This window comes from Procambarus clarkii, unplaced genomic scaffold (assembly GCF_040958095.1).
Source record: "Procambarus clarkii isolate CNS0578487 unplaced genomic scaffold, FALCON_Pclarkii_2.0 HiC_scaffold_190, whole genome shotgun sequence".
NCBI classification, from domain to species: domain Eukaryota; kingdom Metazoa; phylum Arthropoda; class Malacostraca; order Decapoda; family Cambaridae; genus Procambarus; species Procambarus clarkii.
The window spans coordinates 82,443-91,276 of NW_027189223.1; positions in this window are offsets into that span (position 1 = coordinate 82,443).

Sequence of the window (8,834 nt, forward strand, 5' to 3'; positions counted from 1 at the left end):
ATTACCACGGGTGTTGACATTACCGTGAGAGTTGACATTACCGTGAGTGTTGACATTACCGTGAGTGATAACATTACCGTGAGTGTTGACAATACCGTGGGTGTTGACATTACCGTGAGCGTTGACATTACCGGGAGTGTTAACATTACAGTGAGTGTTGACATTACCGTGAGTGTTGACATACCGTGAGTGTTGACATTACCGTGAGTGTTAACATTACCGCGAGTGTTAACAATACCATGAGTGTTGACATTACTGTGAGTGTTGACATTACCGTGAGTGTGGACATTACCGTGAGTGTTGACATTAATGTGAGTGTTGATATTACCGTGAGCGTTGACATTACCCCTGTTTTGTACATTACTATGAGTGTTGACATTACCGTGAGTGTTGACATTTCCGTGAGTGTTGACATTACCGTGAGTGTTGACATTACCGTGAGTGTTGACATTACCGCGGGTGTTGACAGTACCGTGAGTGTTGACATTACCGCTGGTGTTGACACTACCGGTGGTGTTGAAATTACCGCGGGTGTTGACATTACCGTGAGTGTTGACATTGCCTCTGGTGTTGACATTACCGTGAGAGTTGACATTACCGTGAGAGTTGACACTTCCGTGAGTGTTGACCTTACTGTGAGTGTTGACATTACCGTGAGTGTTGACATTACCGTGAGTGTTGACATTACCTCTGGTGTTGACATTACCATGGATGTTGACATTACCGTGAGTGTTGACATTACCGTGAGGTTGACATTACCGTCAGTGTTGACATTACCGTCGGTGTTGACATTACCGTGAGTGTTGACATTACCGCGGGTGTTGACATTACCGTGGGTGTTAACACTACGGTGAGTGTTAACATTACCGCGGGTGTTGACATTACGTGAGTGTTGACATTACCGTGAGTGTTGACATTACCGTGAGTGTTGACATTTCCGTGAGTGTTGACATTACCGTGAGTGTTGACATTACCGTGAGTGTTGACATTACCATGAGTGTTGACATTACCGTGAGTGTTGACATTTCCGTGAGTGTTGACATTACCTTGAGTGTTGACATTTCCGTGAGTGTTGACATTACCGTGAGTGTTGACATTACCGTGAGTGTTGACATTTCCGTGAGTGTTCACATTACCGTGAGTGTTCACATTACCGCGGGTGTTGACATTACCGTGAGTGTTGACATTACCGCAGATGTTGACATTACCCCGGTTGTGTACATTACCATGAGTGTTGACATTACCGTGAGTGTTGACATTGCCTCTGGTGTTGACATTACCGTGAGAGTTGACATTACCGTGAGAGTTGACACTTCCGTGAGTGTTGACATTACCGTGAGTGTTGACATTACCGTGAGTGTTGACATTACCATGAGAGTTGACATTACCTCTGGTGTTGACATTACCGTGGATGTTTACATTACCGTGAGTGTTGACATTACCGTGAGGTTGACATTACCGTCTGTGTTGACATTACCGTCGGTGTTGACATTTCCGTCAGTGTTGACATTACCGCGGGTGCTGACATTACCGTGGGTGTTAACACAACGGTGAGTGTTAACATTACCGCGGGTGTTGACATTACGTGAGTGCTGACATTACCTTGAGTGTTGACATTACCGTGAGTGTTGACATTACCGTGAGTGTTTACATTACCGCGGGTGTTGACATTACCGCTGGTGTTGACATTACCGCGGGTGTTGACATTACCGTGAGTGTTGACATTACCTCTGGTGTTGACATTACCGTGGGTGTTGACAATACCGTGAGTGTTGACATTACCATGAGTGTTGACATTACCGTGAGTGTTGACATTACCGCGGGTGTTGACATTACCGCGATTGTTGACATTACCATGAGCATTGACATTACCGTGAGTGATAACATTACCGTGAGTGTTGACATTACCGTGTGTGTTAACATTACCGTGAGTGTTGACATTACCCCGGGTGTTGACATTACCGTGAGTGTTGACATTACCGTGAGTGTTAACATTACCGTGATTGTTCAAATTACCGTGAGTGATAACATTACCGTGAGTGTTGACATTACCGTGGGTGTTAACATTACCATGAGTGTTGACATTACCGCGGATGTTGACATTAACCCGGTTGTTTACATTACCGCGGATGTTGACATTACCACGGCTGTTGACATTACCGCGGGTGTTGACATTACACCGGGTGTCGACATTACCCCCAGGTGTTGACATTACTGTGAGTGTTGACATTACCTTGAGTGTTAACATTTCCGCGGGTGTTGACATTGCCGTTCGTGTTGACATTACCGCGGGTGTTGACATTACCGTGAGTGTTGACATTACTGTGAGTGTTGACATTACCTTGAGTGTTTACATTTCCGCGGGTGTTAACATTACCGTTCGTGTTGACATTACTCTGGGTGTTGACATTACCCCGGGTGTTGACATTACCCCGAGTGTTCACAGTACCGTGAGTGTTCACATTACTGTGAGTGTTGACATTACCGCAGGTGTTAACATTACCGCGGGTGTTGACAATACCCGGGTGCTGACATTACCGCGGGTATTGACATTACCGTGGGTGTTAACATTACCGTGAGTGTTGACATTACCGCGGATGTTGACATTACCCCGGGTGTTGACATTACCACGGGTGTTGACATTACCGTGATTGTTGACATTACCCCGGTGTTGACATTACCACGGTTGTTGACATTACCATGAGTGTTGACATTACCGTGAGTGTTGACATTTCCGTGAATGTTGACATTACCGTGAGTGTTGACATTACCGTGAGTGTTGACATTACTGCGGGTGTTGACATTACCGAGAGTGTTGACATTACCGCGGGTGTTGACATTACCGTGAGTGTTGGCATTACCTCTGGTGTTGACATAACCGTGAGTGAAGACATTACCGTGAGTGTTGACATACTGTGAGTGTTGACATTACTGTGAGTGTTAACATTACTGTGAGTGTTAACATTACCGTGAGTGTTAACATTACCGTGAGTGTTGACATTACTGTGAGTGTTGACATTACCTATGGTGTTGACATTACCGTGAGTGTTGACATTACCGTGAGTGTTGACATTACCGTGAGTGTTAACATTACTGTGAGTGTTAACATTACCGTGAGTGTTAACATTACCGTGAGTGTTGACATTACTGTGAGTGTTGACATTACCTATGGTGTTGACATTACCGTGAGTGTTGACATTACCGTGGGTGTTGACATTACCGTGAGTGTTGGCATTACCGTGAGTGTTAACCTTACCGTGAGTGTTGACATTACCATGAGTGTTGACATTCCGTGAGTGTTGACATTACCCTGAGTGTTAACATTACCGTGAGTGTTAACATTACCATGAGTGTTGACATTACCGTGAGTGTTGACATTACCGTGAGTGTTGATATTACCGTGAGTGTTGATATTAATGTGAGTGTTGACATTACCCTGGCTGTTGACAATACCCTGGGACTTGACATTACCCTGGGTGTTGACAATACCCTGGGAATTGACATTACCCCGGGTGTTGACATTACCGCGGGTGGTGACATTACCGTGGGTGTTGACATTACCGTGAGTGTTGACATTACCTATGTTGTTGACATTACCGTGAGTGTTGACATTACCGTGGGGGTTGACATTACCGTGAGTGTTGACATTAACGTGAGTGTTGACATTACCTCTGGTGTTGACATTACCGTGAGTGTTTACATTACCGTAAGTGTTGACATTACTCCAGGTGTTGACATTACTGTGGGTGTTCACATTACCGTAAGTGTTAAAATTACCGTGGGTGTTGACATTGCCATGGGTGTTGACATTACCGCAGGTGTTGACATTACCGTGAGTGTTGATGTCGGAAAATCCGACACCATTTAATAATATCATACAGACAGATAATAATTGCTGTGTTTTATACAAAAGTTACCCATAGAAAACGTAACTTGTAGTGGAATTACTGTCTATAGAAAACGGGATATCGTTACCACATACTATTATAAATTCACCAGCTATTCTGGTGGGAATTATTCTTAAATACATTAGTCTTTGGACTTTACCATCATAAAAACATCTCATATAAATTTACTTAATTATCAGAATTAAAATAGAGTAAATGTGACCCTTCAATCACTTACTGTCATTTGGACAATGTAGGCCAGTAGCGTCAGTGAGGAAGGAGGGGTCAGCTATTGTTTATATTGAGACCAGAGGCGCACGGGAGCAATTCGGCTCCTGTTAATTTTACTTGGACGAAGTGTTATGGAAACCAAAGGTGTACCATCATCATCACGCTGTCAACAAATTCAAGTTAAGTGTTTTGCCGAAACCCATTTATCTTTCATTTATGGCCATTAATGTCAGTGGATATAGGGTGGGCCGGTTAGAGCACGAGATCGCCTCATACTAAAGGTAATTAAGCCCAGGTCTTCATGGTTCCTTGTACAGTGATTTCTCTGATATAGCTGTCATATATTAGGATTCTGGCTTTACAGCTAGCGCCCTTTTGACAGGTCAAGACGAGGAAGCATGCTTTGTGTACCAGTTACTGGGTGATGGACGCTACCTCACACGAGGGAAATGTGGTGTCTACATCCTGGTTATACCTGGTGGACTAAGGCCTGCTGTACAATAAGATAAGGAACCTCTTCAATATGTGTAGTTAATACTGTAGTTTGATTGGCTGCATATATATAAATTCAATTAATATAAACCCCCCCTAATGTGTAGAGGAACGATTTGTGAGATTATGAGATTATTGCAGAAATACAGTCCACTTATCATTATACAAATTGCTATCGAAGTATATAAATTAATGTAAATATAAATTCATATAAATTAAATAAATATAAATCTCACAGGTCGGTTCCCACAGTTGACATTACCATGAGTGTTAACATTACCGTGAGTGTTGACATTACCATGAGTAATAACATTACCGTGAGTGTTGACATTACTGCGGGTGTTGACATTACCGCTCGTGTTGACATTACCCCGGTGTTGACATTACCCCGGTTGTTGACATTACCATGAGTGTTGACATTACCGTGAGTGTTGACATTTCCGTGAGTGTTGACATTACCATGAGTGTTGACATTACTGTGAGTGTTGACATTACCGCGGGTGTTGACATTACCGCTTGTGTTGACATTACCGCGGGTGTTGACATTACCGTGAGTGTTGACATTACCGCGGGTGTTGACATTACCGTGAGTGTTGGCATTACCTCTGGTGTTGACATTACCGTGGGTGTTGACATTACCGTGAGTGTTGACATTACCGTGAGAGTTAACATAACCGTGAGTGTTGACATTTCCGTGAGTGTTGACATACTGTGAGTGTTGACATTACCGTGAGTGTTGACTTTACCGTGAGTGTTGACATTACCATGAGTGATAACATTACCGTGAGTGTTGACATTACCGTGAGTGTTGACATTACCGCGGGTGTTGACATTACCGCTGGTGTTGACATTACCTATGGTGTTGACATTACCGTGGGTGTTGACATTACCTATGGTGTTGACATTACCGTGAGAGTTAACATAACCGTGAGTGTTGACATTACCATGAGTGTTGACATTACCTATGGTGTTGACATTACCATAAGTGTTGACATTACCGTGAGTGTTAACATTACTGTGAGTGTTAACATTACCGTGAGTGTTAACATTACTGTGAGTGTTGACATTACTGTGAGTGTTGACATTACCTATGGTGTTGACATTACCGTGAGTGTTGACATTACCGTGGGTGTTGACATTACCGTGAGTGTTGACATTACCTCTGGTGTTGACATTACCATGGGTGATGACATTACCGCGAGTGTTAACCTTACCGTGAGTGTTGACATTACCATGAGTGTTCACATTCCGTGAGAGCTGATATTACCCTGAGTGTTAACACTACCGTGAGTGTTAACATTATAGTGAGTGTTGACATTACCGTGAGTGTTGACATTACCGTGAGTGTTGATATTACCGCGGGTGTTGACATTACCGTGAGTGTTGACATTACCGCTGGTGTTGACATTACCGCTGGTGTTGAAATTACCGCGGGTGTTGACATTACCGTGAGTGTTGACATTGCCTCTGGTGTTGACATTACTGTGAGAGTTGAAATTACCGTGAGAGTTGACACTTCCGTGAGTGTTGACATTACCGTGAGCGTTGACATTATTGTGAGTGATAACATTACCTTGAGTGTTGACATTACCGTGAGTGTTGACATTACCGCGGGTGTTGACATTACCGCTGGTGTTGACATTACCGCGGGTGTTGACATTACCGTGAGAGTTGACATTACCTCTGGTGTTGACATTACTGTGGGTGTTGACATTACCGTGAGTGTTGACATTACCGGGAGTGTTAACATTACCGTGGGTATTGACATTACCGTGAGTGTTGACATTACCGTGAGTGTTGACATTACCACAGGTGTTGACATTACCGCGAGTGTTGACATTACCATGAGCGTTGACATTACCATGAGTGATAATATTACCGTGAGTGTTGACATTACCGTGTGTGTTAACATTACCGTGAGTGTTGACATTACCCCGGGTGTTGACATTACCGTGAGTGTTGACATTACCTTGAGTGTTAACATTACCGTGAGTGTTTAAATTACCGTGAGTGATAACATTACCGTGAGTGTTGACATTACCGTGGGTGTTAACATTACCGTGAGTGTTGACATTACCGCGGATGTTGACATTAACCCGGTTGTTTACATTACCGCGGATGTTGACATTACCACGGGTGTTGACATTACCGTGAGTGTTGACATTACCGCGATTGTTGACATTACACCGGGTGTCGACATTACCCCAGGTGTTGACATTAACGTGAGTGTTGACATTACTGTGAGTGTTGACATTACCTTGAGTGTTTACATTTCCGCGGGTGTTAACATTACCGTTCGTGTTGACATTACCGCGGGTGTTGACATTACCGTGAGTGTTGACATTACTGTGAGTGTTGACATTACCTTGAGTGTTTACATTTCCGCGGGTTTTAACATTACCTTTCGTGTTGACATTTCCCCGGGTGTTGACATTGCCCCGGGTGTTGACATCACCCCGAGTGTTCACAGTACCGTGAGTGTTCACATTACTGTGAGTGTTGACATTACCGCTGGTGTTAACATTACCGCGGGTGTTGACATTACCCGGGTGCTGACATTACCCCGGGTGTTGACATTACCATTGGTGTTAACATTACCGTGAGTGTTGACATTACCATGGATGTTGACATTACCCCGGTTGTTGACATTACCATGAGTGTTGACATTACCGTGAGTGTTGACATTTCCGTGAGTGTTGACATTACCGTGAGTGTTGACATTACCGTGAGTGTTGACATTACCGCGGGTGTTGACATTACCGCTCGTGTTGACATTACCGCGGGTGTTGACATTACCGTGAGTGTTGACATTACCGCGGGTGTTGACATTACCGTGAGTGTTGGCATTACCTCTGGTGTTGACATTACCGTGGGTGTTGACATTACCGTGAGTGTTTACATTACCGTGAGAGTTAACATAACCGTGAGTGTTGACATTACCGTGAGTGTTGACATACTGTGAGTGTTGACAGTACTGTGAGTGTTAACATTACTGTGAGTGTTAACATTACCGTGAGTGTTGACATTTCCGTGAGTGTTGACATTACCGTGAGTGTTGACATACTGTGAGTGTTGACATTACCGTGAGTGTTGACATTACCGTGAGTGTTGACATTACCGCGGGTGTTGACATTACCGCTGGTGTTGACATTACAGCTGGTGTTGACATTACCGTGGGTGTTGACATTACCTATAGTATTGACATTACCGTGAGAGTTAACATAACCGTGAGTGTTGACATTACCATGAGTGTTGACATTACCTATGGTGTTGACATTACCATGAGTGTTGACGTTACCGTGAGTGTTAACATTTCTGTGAGTGTTAACATTACCATGAGTGTTAACATTACCGTGAGTGTTGACATTACTGTGAGTGTTGACATTACCTATGGTGTTGACATTACCGTGAGTGTTGACATTACTGTGGATGTTGACATTACCGTGAGTGTTGACATTACCTCTGGTGTTGACATTACCGTGGGTGATGACATTACTGTGAGTGTTGGCATTACCGTGAGTGTTAACATTACCATGAGTGTTGACATTACCGTGAGTGTTGATATTACCGTGAGTGTTGATATTAATGTGAGTGTTGACAGTACCCTGGCTGTTGATAATACCCTGGGACTTGACATTACCCTGGGTGTTGACAATACCCTGGGACTTGACATTACCCCAGGTGTTGACATTACCGCGGGTGGTGACATTACCGTGGGTGTTGACATTACCGTGAGTGTTGACATTACCTATGTTGTTGACATTACCGTGAGTGTTGACATTACCGTGGGGGTTGACATTACAGTGAGTGTTGACATTAACGTGAGTGTTGACATTACCTCTGGTGTTGACATTGCCGTGAGTGTTGACATTTCCGTAAGTGTTGACATTACTCCAGGTGTTGACATTACTGTGGGTGTTCACATTACCGTGAGTGTTAAAATTACCGTGGGTGTTGACATTGCCATGGGTGTTGACATTACCGCAGGTGTTGACATTACCGTGAGTGTTGACATTACAGTGAGTGTTGACATTACCGTGAATGTTCACTTTACCGCGAGAGTTGACCTTACCGTGAGTGTTGACATTACCGTGAGTGTTGATATTACCGTGAGTGCTGACATTACCGCGGGTGTTAACTTTACCCCAGGTGTTGACATTACCGTGATTGTTGACATTCCGTGAGAGTTGACATTACCCTGAGTGTTAACATTACCGTGAGTGT